The sequence below is a fragment of the Pseudonaja textilis genome, chromosome 1 (genome assembly GCF_049901715.1).
Source record: "Pseudonaja textilis isolate UNSWEBS1 chromosome 1, rPseTex1.2, whole genome shotgun sequence".
NCBI classification, from domain to species: domain Eukaryota; kingdom Metazoa; phylum Chordata; class Lepidosauria; order Squamata; family Elapidae; genus Pseudonaja; species Pseudonaja textilis.
In genome coordinates, this window is record NC_141990.1 from 95,094,668 (window position 1) to 95,109,639 (window position 14,972).

The 14,972-nt window shown below is 37.7% G+C and overlaps 1 non-coding gene across 1 annotated transcript; it reads left to right on the forward strand.

The window, feature by feature from the left end:
- Nucleotides 1-104: 104 nt before the first annotated feature.
- TRNAS-CGA (transfer RNA serine (anticodon CGA)) lies at nt 105-186 on the forward strand. Its single transcript has one exon. It is a non-coding gene; the product is annotated as a tRNA-Ser (tRNA).
- Nucleotides 187-14,972: the final 14,786 nt, after the last annotated feature.

Sequence of the window (14,972 nt, forward strand, 5' to 3'; positions counted from 1 at the left end):
AAAGATTAATGATTGCTACCAAACACTGCTGAAACTGTAGTTGTCTAATGTAGACAATTTCTTCCAAAAGCATCAGTTCAGATTTTCACCATTCAATGCAATCAGCTGTGATGGCCGAGTGGTGAAGGCGTTGGACTCGAAATCCAATAGGGTTTCCCTGCGCAGGTTCGAATCCTGCTCACAGCGTGAAGCCTGTCTTCAAAAAAAGAGAATCAATATTAAACCTAAAAAAGGCTTCCTTTGCATTTTTTAATATTATTTATAACAGTATGAAAAATCAGGGTACTCTCAGAACTATTCTACAACACTGAGTTCATTCCAAAAATGGTAGCCTTCCAAACAAATCAAAATAATAGTGCCACAAATGTAATCCTACATCTATGACAGTGTTTTTTTTTTCCAATTTTGGCAAGTTTAAGATGTGTGAACTTCAATTCCAGGCAGCTTCTGGGAATTGAAGTTCACACATCTTAAACTTGTCAAGTTTGAAAAACACTGCTCTATGGTAAGTGAGATGTTTAAGCTGAAAATCTTCCAAGGCTGGTAATATATGCCTACTCATCCATTCTCTGTCTCAAAGGCATATTGATTCAAATCTTTTATTATGGAATTGATCAGCTTGATATACAAATATAGCTAATATTAGATACAAAAATTAATTTCCATCAAATTGTTACAGCTTACATGAGGCTTTATCTTTGCTGAAGCTGCCCAGAGACTCAGTCTGACATGCTTAAAAGAGCAGCTACTACAAACTGTTGATAGTTTCTCACATTTTATTATGATTGTTGAATATATATCCTCTCTAGGTTTAAAGCCTAGAGTACACTCCCTGAAAAGTTCTCTATATAGCAATATATTTTTGTTTCCGTACTTGCTTGTACGTAGTGATTCTGTGTTTATGTCAACATTCAGCTTGAGTATCCAAATAAAAATCCAGGATCATTTCAGTTCTGAAAAGCTTCCTATTTATTGAATACATAGCATAGGAATGGGGAGGTAAAACTGAATTTCTAAGGCATTCATATTCACAGTATTAAACAATGAATTTCCAAGTCCAACCCAGGGGTGGGATCCAACAGGGTTAACTACCAGTTTGGTCATTTACGAGGTTCGGTGATTTACGATGTGCTTCCCTGCACGCTGCCGGGCCCCCTGTAAATCGTCATCAGCATGCTGCATGCAGAGAAGCAGCCTTTCAAAAAGCCCTTTTTCCTGCTTCTTTAATTGTAGCTGTGCCTCACATGGCAGCTGAAGTTGAAAAAATCAGGAAATAAAGGTCAGGTAAGAGCCTGGGCAGGTGGGTGGGCAAAAACATCAGCAGACATAGAACCGGTTCTATGTCTGCTGCTCTTCAGAGCTACTGGTTCTACAGAGGTGGACAAAAATGGTAGAAACCCACCCTTGGTCCAACCCCCAAGCTTCCAGATAGATGATATTAAAAAAACTTCTCTTTGCTTTGGGGACCATCTGCCTTCTTCCACACACCTATTTATCTGACCTTGAAAAGTTTCCAGAGTCTCACAAGCTCACAAGTCATTTCTCCAAATTAACTCATTCATAGTCAACATTGCCTCCCCCCTTATTCTAATGAGAAATTGAAACGAAGAGGCACATAGCTGCCCATGTTTCACTCTTGACAGTTTACATGATTACGTGTTTACAACCTTCACATTTTTGATCTGGGAAGCTCCAGCTACCTATAAAACTCAATTTAACAATTTATTGTACAGTATACCTTACATGCATTATTCAAATATCTTCTTCCAGGCATGAACAATCAGATCAAGTGAAAAGTTCAGTTAGCTAGTTTATTGCTCAAGCCTATAACACAGGAATCTTCTCAAACTGGTAGTTTGCACCTAGGTCAAACTAGTTAAGATTTAATGACTTTCAAAGGGAAATCAGACTTCTCCCTGTTATGCCCTCACAGGAATTCCCAACTAATTCCCCATTTGACTCTTTCCCCATAGTCAGCTAATCTCTCTTCCACATCTACATCCAAAGTAAACCTATATTTTTATTGCTCCAATTTGTATAGCTCCCCTATATGGCTATGGGCAGCTTACAACAGCTAATCCACAACAAAATAGTAAACATTGTCAAGGTTTGTATAAAGCATCATTGTGGAATAGGAGTGGGGAGGGAAGTAAGGCTGCATTGATCTGTTTTAAAATCAGAGTGACACAAACAGGCTGCCATTAACTCACTCCAATTGGAGTAACACCTGTGATCAGGCCATCATAATTTGCCTTAATATCAGGATCTTGAAAGGGTGTTGAAATGAGGTAGACAAGGCCTCTTGTTCAGTCACTGGTTAACTCAGGACTAGCTAGAGAGCTCAAGAAAGACAAGTGAGGACATATTTCACATAAATTTTGGGGACAATTTGTAGAAGTTACCATCTTTTGATCATGCATGCTGTTGTGAAAAACCTGAGCATTATGTAGCTAGATGGCTGTACAATCAATGATCATAGAGATAGCAGGATAGAAAATGTTGAAACAAGCACTGTTATGTTAGGATGAGATGGATTTTAAATATATATATATTTACACTCATTAAAAAAAATCAAGATGTTACAGCTTTCTGCCAATGTAATAAAACCATTCCCATAACCTTATGGTAGTAGCAATCATTCAAAAGGTTACTGGCTTTAAATATTAAATACTATATTATTCTGCTTCTTTCTAACCCTATCAAAGATCTGTTCATACAGCAAAAGTATGACATTCTTCCTATATTATTCACTTTGGGCAAAGAGTTTTATCACTAGCTGAAACACACAATTCATAGTGGAAGAAGAAATATTTGTATACACAAAAAACATATATTGTATTATAATATGCACCAAGAATTTGGAAACAAAAAATCTGTCTCTCCCACAGAAACCAAAGGCAGATTCCTGACACTTGTTAGTGATTAAGAGTTCTCTCTTTGTTTGATTTTCCAAGCAGAGAACTCATCAATATGAAAGGTTGTTGTTGCTATCAGAAAATACATTTGAATGGCTCTGAACTAAAACAATAATGAACCATCAGGCAATTCAGCAGCAGGGTGGAATCCCAGAAATACAATTCTGCAGTATGTCCTGCATATTTGAAAGATTTTTATGTACAATAAAGGAAGCATGTCCTCAGCAATAAATGTTCTACACATTATAAATCCAGTACCAACAGAAGCAAACTGGAAGATTGTTGCAAGCTGATGAGATAAAAATTGAAATAGCTACAGAATCGGCAGGGAATAGATTAAGAAGTAGAAAATGAGAAATCCACCAGCACAATCAGAATTGTTTCTAAACACAGTGGTCTGTGACTGCAAAGTTATCAAGTGTGGCAGCATTCACTTAAACATGTCTACTCAGTAAACTATTCAATCATACACTGAAAGGCTGGTGCTGAGTTAGGCTCAGTTTTTAAATTTTAGGGCAGTGCAAAGGCTAATTTCAGAAATACAATTAAGCCATGGCTTCACACAAGATAGAAAACTACCACTGGGAGTAGGTTCCTGCAGTAATGTTTAACATTTCCTGTGCTTAATGCTACCTAGCTTTTTTTTTTCTTTTTCAACACAGTCAAGGGAATCTAGCTCTCCTATCTTTGTAACTATATCCTTTTAATAATATTTCACAATTCCAGTCGAGCATTGTTGTATTAATATCATTTCAGCTCCTGCAGCTTATTCAACTCTATCCTAGCCTACAACCTGTTTGCCTTCTTGACATCAATTTCCAGACCTCTCCTTCCAGTGTGGTTGTTGCTACTAATTCTGGGAAGTGAAGTGCACACATTTGGACAGCACCCAAGTTCAAAAAGCTATCTCACCACATTCTTTCATGCTGTCTGCATGAGCACTTCTATACTCACATGAATAAAGATGCAAAAATTCACAAATGGGGATCCTCTATTCACAAGCTGCTTAACATGTTTGGGCCATCGAAAGTAATTGATATGTACTGTATGGATACAAACATACCCATCATACTTTTCCCTTTTAGGGTGTATTGTTAAATGAAGGATGGAACCAGAGAAAGAAATAGTAAGAGAAAAATCAAAGGCATAAATAAGCTAAGAAGGAGGAAACACAGCTAAATTTAGCTCATACCAATGTCATTCACTATGCACAATTCTGTGATGAGATTTTAACTGCTTGTCCCTCTTACTGTTTGTGGCTGTTAAGAAATTCCAAGCTAGATTGCAGTGGTTCTTAATGGGGCCAGGTTGGTGCTTTACTCAGACCATGGCTGATTGGTCATTATCCTGCTACTTCTCTATCCTTTATGTACAAGGAAGGAAAATCACATTGATTGGCTTCTGTGTAGATGCATCTACCACTGCTTGGTTTTTCTTTGATGGATTGCTCCTTTCTCATCAGTCCCTCTGTTTCTCTTTTGCTTTTTTCTGATGCTTGTACTATAGTTTCCTATTGCCTTCCTCACCTTCTTCTTAAATCATCTCCTTTGACACAAGCAAAGCTTCTTTCTTTTTATCTCTTATTGTGTCATCACTACTCTGATGATCTGTGGTGCTTTTGTTTCTAGTTCCTCTCTAGGTTAATTGCTATGCTGTAATAATAATAATGAGCTGGTATTTTACTTTCAGAGAAAAGATGTAGCAATCTTCAGACATTGCAATGTAAAATGGTTAAAATATATATAGTAAAGGAAAAAATAAGGAGCCTTCCAGTACAGTGGATGGGAAGCCAAAGGGAACATACTTCACCCAGCCTGGAGATAGATAGATAGATAGATAGATAGATAGATAGATAGATAGATAGATAGATAGATAGATAGATAGATAGATAGAGATTTAATATTTACAAAATGTGAGGGGGCATACTCACTTCTGTGATATACTTTGTGTGTGTGTGTGTGTGTGTGTGTGTGTGTGTTTGAAGCAAATGAATATCAACAACTGCCAATTAACATAGAACCTAGTAGCTCAGTAGCTCAGTAGCCCAGGATGAAATGACTGTCCAAGACCAGCTATTGAAGTAGCCAGCTACTGATGAGAAAGGGTCATGCAGCTCATCATTGCTGGGGCTGTTGCTAGAATGGATCAAAGTGCTGGAGACCACTTACTTTAATGCGCTTAATTTTTTTGTGAAGAGAGGGGAATAGTTTTACATTAAAGCTTGAAAACACAATTGCAGTGGGAGTGAGATGAGAATGATGCCAAGCAGTCCTGTATGAGGGAACAGTGAGTGGCAAGTAGTGATTGTGGGCTAAGTAGAAAGTATGGATTTACTTATGTCCCTCCATATCCTCAGAAATCATCCTTGTTTCTACCATGGTCATACACTCCTTCATACAGTTCCTTCTGTTCTTTAAACTTCTAATTTCTCTTTTATTCAATATTTCATCAATTCCATCCATATATGCCTATCATGATGTTATTGTTGATGCAGATTACATAATTTGCATGATGATGTGATGTCAAACTGGACATTATGGCTTTTACTGGACAGCTCTATTCTCCTTTTTGCCTGTCTTCTGATAAGACTAAAATTACCCATCCTTTTTTTTTTGAAGACCCTCTATAAACATAAACCCATTTGTAGCCCAAAGGCATTCTTGCAAATAAATATAATAGCAGGATTTTTAAATATACAAGTTTCCCCTTTTAAAAATCAAAATATTTTAAAAGAATTAAAATTGGGGAAAGGAGGAGGTTGGCAGTGACAAAGGAGGAGGCTACAGCTGCTGTGTATGTGTGTATGTGTGTGTGTGTATTCATAACATCCAACTTGGATGAAGTCTATCCTGAGTTTAAGTTTAACTGTTGATAACCACATTGACATATCCATATAGTTTTCTTGATAACAATATAGAAGTGGTTTGTTATTGCTTTGTCCCTATATTTTCTCCCTTCCCTTCCCTTCCCTTCCCTTCCCTTCCCTTCCCTTCCCCATTTTGCAGTTTATCCTGCAGCTCAAGGATTTTCTGGTAGGTACCCAAGTCTAACCCCACTTATTTCTTCTAGTTCAACCAAGATGTCCTAGCTACTACCATCTGTTGTAGGAAGATGATTATAAGAGCTGCCTTCCTTATCTCAAGCTCTCTGCAGCTAAACAGGGAAATGGTCTGATTTGAATGCTGATGTTTAGGTAGAATTGGAAACAAGTTGGCTGCATGCCAGCCTTTTGAAAGCATTGGAAATGCTGATTTAGAGAATTCTTCAGAGGAAATACTATCACATTCAAAGTGAATATATTAAATATAGTTTACTTTATCTTTGGAATGGTATACAACTTAATGCTTAATTCAGGAATCGTTCAACAGCTGTAATAAACATATGCTGAAGAGTTTGCATCCAATAGGGAAAGTCCTCTCATTCTTATTGAGACAATGCTGTCTTGTGGGATCTTGGAGGCATGCCCCTGCCTTTTGGAACAAACTGCCCTTAAACTCCTCCTCCTCCTCCTCCTCCTCCTCCTCCTCCTCATCATCATCATCATCATCACCTCTATACTGCTGCTCCCAACCTCATTTATCTTTAGAAAAGCAGTCAAAGACATGGCTCTTTCCCCCGTCCTTTGGGTATGATTCAGTCCTCTCTGGATGAGATGTAGTCTATTTTAATCAGGTTGCAATTTTATATGTATTAATTGGTTTTTAACACACTGTTTTCTTTTCTTTGAGGATTCTAATTGCTATTGACTTTTTATATCTTGTTCAGAATATGTTATTTGAGTTGCACAGCCATACAAATATGACAAATGCTTTCCAATAAATCAATACATTCAGAAATCACAGTGTTGGTAGCACCATTTTAATCCTCCCTGCTCCTACATTTTCGTCATCTTAATTCAGTTTTTCTGGCCATGCCAGCCTGATCACTCCCATATAAAACTATCTTTTGGATCAATTTGGACTGCAGTAGATCTTCTGTTAGATATTTCCTTAGATGTCATGGATTATTTGTTATTGCTGTTCATTGTTCGGATGGGACCTATGCCTCATGCCAAAATAACTTGGAAGGCTTGATTTAGATAAGGGGGGAGAGGGAACTTTTTTAAATTTGTTTTTCCTCATATAAAGTTTCTGGCTGGATTGACTTGGATGTGTCTTTCATACTAAGCAATCTGTGGTAGAACTTTCCACTACAGCAATCCATCTTGTGGTGGTGTAATCCCAACTCCTTGATTTGAGAGTCCAGAGTAAACCCAGCCATACTGTAATTTAGTTAACAAATCCATCAACTCTGAAACCGATCAAGCCCACAGCAGCCATCTTCTATTTTTCAAGTTGCCACACAACTTGGAGAGGCGGGAGAGAAATGGAATGCAAAGTAGCCAAAACAACCTACTATCTCATGGGAACCAAGGTAGGTCCCAAGAGGTGGCAGTCAGAGACTGATCATCAAGGAGATGCAAGAACACCTAATTGGACAATGTGACACTAGGGGAAGGGGGCAAATAACTAGAGCTGGTTTTAGGATCATCCCTGCTGAAATGATGCATTCAATAAAGCAGTTCTTTGAGGAAATGGAAAGTCTTGAGTGCTGACTTGTTTGATTTTATTAGTCGGAACCTTGACATGCATGGCCTATCAACCATTCCACCACTTCCCTCTCAAGGTTTGCCATCACCGCATTGTCTGGGTAGGCTGCTGTATACTGACTCAGGTGAGCCCACACCTAGTTCAGGGATTAATTCATGCATGGATTAAACTTGATTTAGGTTGACTCAGCCTTCCATCCTTCTGAGATGGGTAAAATGAGAATCCAAATTGTTGGGGGCAATATGCTGACTCTGTAAGCCACTTAGAGAGGGCTGTAAAGCACTGTAAAGTGGTATATAAGTCTAAGTGCTATTGCTAAATGCTATTGCTATTGATTGCTTGGGGAGATAAGTGAATCCAGTCACTGTGCAAGCCTGAATACCCAGAATCTTCTTTAGATGGGGGTGTACTTTGTTAGCCAACAAACAGTAAGTTAGCCATGCTGCCATTGATACTTGCATCCATCTGGTGTCATACAATAGAAAGAAACAGGAGAGCAGCCAAAGCTCCTTTTTGTAACCTAAAAAGCTTTATAGACAAGCTGCTTTGCCTCTAAGCTGTGAGAAAGGAGAAATGTAGTCCTGCAGATTCTTCAATTTAAATGCAGATCACAGCTCTTGTCCAGCTGCTTAAAAGCTGTTAAACCTTTAAACTGCACTTTTCTTTGCTAGAGAGGAACAAGGGGATAAATGGTACACTCCCAGCATTTTGGAAGAGCAGTGATTTGTGATAACCTAGTGAGAGTTCATGTAATTTTTAGAGGGCATCAAACTAGGAACACACAGGCATTTTGCTTCAAAGCTGATATAGTCCCATTCATTCCAACTGATGCCTTAATGATGCCTGGAAATGTCAACTTAGATGCTTTCAGAAGACAAGTTTAGCGTATGAATGTTTTGTGTGTCAAATAAATGCTTTAGGGTCAGCAATTTCTGCCTAAATTGAACAGTTATGATGCATTTGCTATTAGATCCAACCAAACAAGAATTCCCAGGTGGCACAACAGATGTTGTTGAGCTTCTTCTGAGGCCCGTCTGCAGGTGCTTGTGCTAAATGAAAGATAAGGCTGGCAGTGGGATTCTGGCCATGGGATTCTGGCTATGACCTCCTTAGCTGACAACTGCATTACATTCAGAGAATAAATTACATTCTTTTCATCTAAAATGAACCTTTTAGTTTGTGTGGGTGTATGTGGGTGTATTGTAGTGTGCATTGTAGAAGAGACTATTGTTAGCATTAGTGGTTTTTGTTTGCCTTTGATCCCACTACTCTCCAGAACCATGTTTATGCCTTTCCATGATTTTAAGCCTCACTGTAAATTGCCAGATGATTGTTTTTCTTGTTTTGTTTTTACCTGTATTGTAAATAAACAAATATCCATTCAATTCAGAAACAAATTTGGACAGGATCACTAATTGTTCTTTACCTAATATTTTTGAAAGAATTGATCTACAGCATGTATCTGATTTAGTTTTAAATGATAATTTAAAACTAAAACAATGTTCCTTTCACCAAAAATTGTGGTATACATTAGTGGGATGTACATTGACTAATGTTTCTGAAATTTATTCTCTATATTATATTGAAGCAACTGGTATCTGAGTTGGGAATTTAAGCAATCAGTGTAGTTATTTTTAGCAGAGATTTCTACATATAATTACAGATAACAAATTTTGATAATCTTTTAAAATTCTGAAAATCATATGCTATTGTACTGTTATAACCAGTTCTTCTATAGTCCTGGTTTGTGATAGATGCTCTTGAATGTTTATTAATTCACCACATTGGTAGGATGCAGGCTTGTGGTCAACTTATGACCACAATTAAGCCTAAAATTTATGTTACCAAGTGAGAAAATTGTTAAATGAGTTTTGCCTCAATTTATGACTTTTTTTGCCACATTTTTTAAGCAAATCATTGCAGTTGTTAAACTAGTAACACAATTGTTAAGTGAATCTGGTCTCCCTATTGACTTTGCTTGTCAGAAGTTTGCAAAAGATAACCCCAGGACACTGCAATTGTGGTATATATGAGTCAGTTGTCAAGCATCCAAATGTAAATCATGTGACCATGGGGATTCTGCAATAGCCATAAGTGTGAAAAATGGTCATAAGTCAATTTTTCAGTACTGTTGTAACTTTGAATGGTCACCAAGAGAACTGTTGTAAGTCAAGAACTACCTGTATAACCTCTATACTGTCTGGCTTGCATAGAATAGCGTGGACATACTTGGGGTAAAATTGAACTTTTGCTGTGCTTGCAGTGTGCTGACAAAATGTGCCAAAAGCTTATCTATACTGTTTTTACCATTAGTATGGAAGCACAGATGAGACTAAGCCTGATAACCAAGTCCATATCTTTTTTTATCTTACTTGATATTTTGGGAGGGCCACAATAGCCCAGAGTCATGAAGGATAATGAAGTACAGTATTCCTAGGTGGTGATGTTGAAGCACATATAAAATTGCTGCTTGTATTACTAGAGTATATGATAAGCTCAAATTAATTCATGAAATAAATATGCATTGAGTCTATGAAATTGAAAAAGGAAGTAAGGATATAACAGATCTGAACAAAGACAGACTGGTCATACATAGCAGAATGGGTGCACAATCAGAAAATGTATGAAAAGGCTAAATTGTGTGTCAGAAACTATAAAGCAGTATCATCTAAGTTGCTGTGGGTACATATGAACATAAAATTCATAGGTCAACTTACTCAGTAGCATGCTTCCCTAAGAATTAATAGCAGAACAGTGAGCTATAAGTTTGAGGGGGAAATATGCAACTTTTTGAATTAATGCAATCAAAGATAAATTATTACTCTGATAGATGACACAAATATATGTGTTGGAATGAGATGATGGAGTACAGAAAAAGAATTGCTTAGGCCATTAGAAGGCACAAGAGTGAACAGGATTGGTGAGCTCAGATAAAAGTCTGCTATGAATATGTCTTTTAAGCATAAGTCTATTCATATTGTCCGAATGGGGAAAGAAATGAACATAAACCTGAAAGGATGATTGATTTAATTCTTCATTATGAATTACTGAGATAACTAGTGAAAAATACACGGGTGATCAGAGGTCCTCAATGTGAGACAGACCATTGTTCTATATATTGTAGAAGGAAAAGATGTGAAAGAAACTAAAGGGAAAGATGAATGTCTGCAGAATGAGACATATTTTTTCTCTATGAAAAAAATATGATAAACTACATTAATCTCCTAACTCAATAACTATAAAATAGACATAAGAAGAGGAGATGTGAAAAATACCTGGAACCAAATGAAAAGAATGATGTGAAGATTTATGGTGATATACTAATAGAAAGTAAGGAAAGAGGTCTTGGTGGAATGAGAGCTCAGTGAAAGAGACTCTGAATAAAAAATAATGCATGTAAAAGAATGCTTGCTGCAAAAAGTAAGGAAAAGAGGAAGAGATTAAGAAACAAATGAATAATGACAGATGTAGTCAAAAAGAGCAAGGAAGGGTTAAAAGAGGCAGAACAAATGTAATGTAAATGGGTAAAGAAGGCTAAACAAGAACCTTCCAGCAGAATCAATGGAGTAAAAATAAAACAGATGACTTAGGATGAAAATGAAGGAGGAAATTTTGAACATTTGTATCAGCATGGTCGTGGTATGTTAAAGAATACAAATAAAACCAAAGCCGTAACTGTAAAGACCAAGGGAAAAAATAACATAGAGAAAGTCATAAATGCTGTAAATTTATTGAAAAATGTAAGAATCCAGGATTAGATGGTGCAACTGGATCTGGTTCATAAATGATGGGGCAGTGTAACTTCTTTAATATACAAAAACTGTGCCTAGTGATTGAAAGATGCAAATGTTATTTTCCTATGCAAAGCGGAGAAGGAGTTTTCTTAAGTGTGCCTAGGGAGGAGGTTTGACAGAATTGTCATCCAACAAATTCAACAGGTGATAATGAGCAAAATTTAGAAGTTGTGGCATGGCTTCAGGAAAAGAAAGGGAATTGTAGCCTGAGATTTTTGCTTTTTAGAACTTCACTGAAAGATGCATGAATGTGTGAGTAGCTGTTAGTGAAGTGGCTGTTTTTCCCAAGGGTTGGGAATGCTCATTCAGAGAGGAAACAAAGCCAAGGAAATCAAATAACCATTTTTTTTTTCCTTTTCTTAATGTCTCCTAGTTTAAACTGTAAGACAGCACTGCTCATCCACTGTTCTTGTTGCTGAGGCAGAATAAGTCTTGGGTCTTAGAACAGTGATGTTTTCCTACAGCATACTTTTTTACTAGTTCAAACATTGATGGATTATCTTTTAATACAGCAATCCAGAAGAGTTTAACATAACTTTTCAAACCTTTATTTATATCCCACTTTTATTACTTTTATACATGATTTAAAGTGGTGAACATGCCAAATTATCCTTCTTCCTTCCATTTTCCTCACAACAACCATCCTGTGAGGTGAGTTAGGATGAAAGAGAGGGACTGGCCCAAAGTCACCTTCTGGCTGGCTTTCATACCTAAACAGGACTAGCATTCTAGCTTTCTAATTTCTAGCCTGGTGCCTTAACCACTAGCACAAGGGTGTCAAACTCCTGACGACATGTTGTCATCATGTGATGTATCATAACGTTTTTCCCCTTTGCTAAACCGGGCATGGGCATGGCCAGCACGTGATGCATCTGACCCGTGGGCCATGAGTTTGACACCACTGTATTAGCAGTTTCTAATGCACCACCCTTCTCTTAACTTGTTCCTATTTCTCTGACTCTTTCACCAGACTGAATGAGAATTGATAGAGAAAAAGGCAGAAAATCAAATCAAAACTGAGGATAAGCCAAGAAGAGGCAGAAAAAGCAGCCGAATGGGCTAGAGTTGCCCATTGCATCCACCTCTCTATATAGAAGGTGGCTAGAGTGGTTTTCAATTTGTATCAAGAGCCTCAGTGGATAATACACATGGAGGGTGCTGGCTTGAACAGTAGTGAATTAGCATAGTCATCCCTGCTATATTACATATCCTACCTTGAATTTAGATAGACTTTCCCCACTTGTAACAATACCTGAAGAGCACTGGAGTTCAGGAGGAATTAATTTCTAACTTAGTGAGTCTGGCCAGGAATTTTGAAATATTTCACTGAGGATTAAAGGACACCCTTCTTTTTGCCAGCATTGTAAATCTGGCTCAGATCTATTTGTTGGAAGGAGGTTAATAATATCCTTCCTTCCTGCTTTGGTTCTGAATCCCTTTCTTGTGAATACAGAGGAAAGATGGAAGGGAGGAAAACCACATCCAGTGGTACCAGGAGCAGGATTTTTTTGTCTGATAGAATTGGCTGAAAGTATAAGCAGGGGTGGGATTCTACCAGTTCTATCCACCTCTGTAGAACCAGTAGTTCTGAAGAGCAGCAGAGAGCATACATAGAACCGGTTCTATGTCTGCTGCTGTTTTGGCCCGCCCACCTGCCCTGGCTCTTACCTGACCTTTATTTCCTGCCTTTTCAACTGCAGCTGCTTTGTGCAACACAGCTGCAGTTGAAACAGCGGGAAAAAACACTTTTCCAACCACTGCGCACTTGCATGCAGTGCTGCTCAGCAGGTCGTAAATTGCACGCATGCAACACAGAGTGACAGAACCAGTAGTTATACCAGTCACATCCCATCCCTGAGTATAAGTCCTTGCAGCCCAGGCAGAGTAATCCTTCTCCGAATTGAGTCCCAAGATGCTTTATGTAATTAAAATTAAAATTAAAACAACAGGGTCAAACACACACTATGTATTAAATGTAATGAGACAGAACTGGCACTTGCAGTTCAGTCAAATGAAGTAGCTATGCATCTATTTGCCAAGTCCTAACTTGTAATAATAGGCAATTTTGATCTGATGCTACACAGAAGTCCAGCTTGGGAGGTTTCTATACCTGGAAATGGGTTAGAGCGGAGCAGAGAGACAAAGTAGCAATTATAAATATGGACCTATGGGCTATACTGGAACAAATGGTTGTCATTTGAACCTAACAACTCTCCTGTGCTTTGATGACTGTAGGAGATGACCAGGAAGAGTCCGAGGAAGGGATCAAACATGGCAAAAGTCACAAGAGATCTAAGTCCAGTCCACCTTGAATGTTTATCTTCTCTCCTACTCATTTCCCTTAACCACCAATTGGTCAGGTTCTTATAGAGAGTTTAAGCTTGCAGTACATCTTTATGCTCATTTGAAATGCCTGAATCTTATGATTTCCCTGGTGCTTGACAATGACTGTTCGTAGGCAGAAACTCAACAAGCTTGGCTTGGCTTTACAACTGGAAAAGAAAGCAGAAATGTCAAAAGCTCTGTATATAGGCAACTATGGATATCTTGCAAGAAACAAAAAGGGTGGAACCAACCACATTGAAACCTGGCATCAAATATAATGGAATCATGTCAACAAATGTCCACACTGAACTTGGCCTTACTTGTACAGCAAAGGCTTTTGTAGCAGCAATCCCAGACAATCTAGAAGTTAAAGCCCCATTTCCAATTTATATAAAGACAGATTACATGAAAATAGGTAGGTTAATGTAGGTAAGTATAGTCCTAGTAGCAGGCTATGTCAAGTGCCTTAGCAATATAAGCTGTCTGTTTATGCACATGTACTTTATCTTATTCTTATATTTGGAAAAAGGAAGTAAAGGAAAAGGGAAGTAAATAAGGAAGTAAAGTCTCTGAGGAATTGCTTTAAATTACCAGAGTCCCCAGGAACTAATTGTTGCTATGATTGGTTGGATGGTTGGTTGGTTGTTAGGTGTCTAAGCATGTATCTATGGTTTGCAAGGCTAACAGAGGAAGAAAAATCCTGATGAGTGGATGAGAGAGAACCCATTTGCCCTTGCATTGCTCCATGCAGTCCTTCTGATCAAAATGAAACTCCATAATGCTTACAACTCTTGTTTTACATCCTGGAATAGATTAAAACATTTGTTTGTCTCTAGAAATTTTCAACCAACTATGAGTGGAATGAGTCATCTCTAAAAGCTGTGGCTGAGATTTTCCTTTTACAGCACTTCAAGGCCATTGGCTATTAGGATCATTTCATTGTAGACAAATCCATTACAAATTGTAATGTCCTTTGTGCTGTAAATTACTAACAGATAATCAAAAATATCCATTATGTAGTATAAAAACCACCACATATACTGTATATAACTTTTGGTTGTTTTCATTATAATCTCATTTTCACTTTTTGCTTGTTGAGCTCCCTTGCTGTGCTATTTTCAAACTTCTCAAATGTTTAAAGTGAAATATGTAACAAAATGCTAGAGTGCTTGTTTGCATTTCAGTCAGTCAATCTTTTTTATTCTCAAGATATTCCCTTTCCCTCTTCACCAGGGTGAACTGGGTATATTAGTTCAATGGCATTTAATAGACTCACTTTCCATTCATCTTCTACTCCTTGCTGTCAACTTCTAAATATGCCTATGCTGTTGCAGCCATGTTCTCGTTTC